The following is a 1,022-nucleotide window of genomic DNA, read 5'->3' as shown; positions in this document are numbered from 1 at the left end:
CCTAGCCTTTCTCTGTCCTACAGGCCTCGAGGTACAGGCCCTGAGATAATTTTGGCCCAACATCTCCCCCATTTGTTTTATATCCCACTCCCTACCCTGGTCACAAAGCAAGAATAGTGCCCTGGGGAGAGAGAGAGAGAGTACAGGACAGGGGCACCCCTATTCAGAGTTTTGGCCTGGATACCCTCAAACTGAGTGTTTATTTGTGGGATGAGATGTATTGAGCCCATTATATTGTACTTGAAGGGCCAGGAGTTGTACCTGTTGTCTATGTTTTTGGAATGCTTGTTTCAGCCTTTGGAGAACACATGGGCCAAAAAGACAGATCAAAAAACAACGATCGGACCCAATTAGGGAAGAGATGGGTGTGGTAATCCATGGGGACTAATTAAACCAGGTCTCATAGGGGGTCCTTGATTTAAATGAATCTTTTCTTAACTCATGTAGGGTTCTTATAACTATACTGGAATGGTCTACAAGGAAGCAACATTCTTCCCCAAGTGTCCTACAAATTCCTCTCTGTTCCATAAACAGCAAGTCTCCTATGTTGTAAGGTTACTCTTGCTAAGGAATCCAAAGACTTTTGAAAATAATGTAATGCAGTCTCTGTCTTTTCTAATGTTGCTGTCAATTTCAGCAAATCATCCCCATTTCTTGGAAAATCACCAGGAATGAGGTGCCCAGGGCAGTCCTGACCACCTCTAGCCTCATCAGTGTGGTGATGGCCAGGGCCATCTGGCGCTCTCTCTTATGCCTTTGGGCCAGGAATTCTTCTTGTGTGTGGTAAAGCACATGAGGCAAAATAAATGCAAGCAGGCAAATGTCATTATACTGAATGATTTGTGGGTCAGACAGTCAGGGAGTAACTCCCATTTCTTGGAAGACCCCAAAATACCCATGATCTTTGGGCACCCTCCATGAAGCTATAGACCCATCAGCCACATCACAAGTGAGGTTAAGAAAAGGGTGTCTGGTGTATGAAACACAAATTGCGTTTGACATCTGCCAAAGGGGGATAGTCA

This window comes from Microtus ochrogaster, unplaced genomic scaffold, assembly GCF_000317375.1.
Source record: "Microtus ochrogaster isolate Prairie Vole_2 unplaced genomic scaffold, MicOch1.0 UNK56, whole genome shotgun sequence".
In the NCBI taxonomy this organism is placed as follows: Eukaryota; Metazoa; Chordata; class Mammalia; order Rodentia; family Cricetidae; genus Microtus; species Microtus ochrogaster.
Note: the sequence above shows the minus strand (reverse complement) of the source record.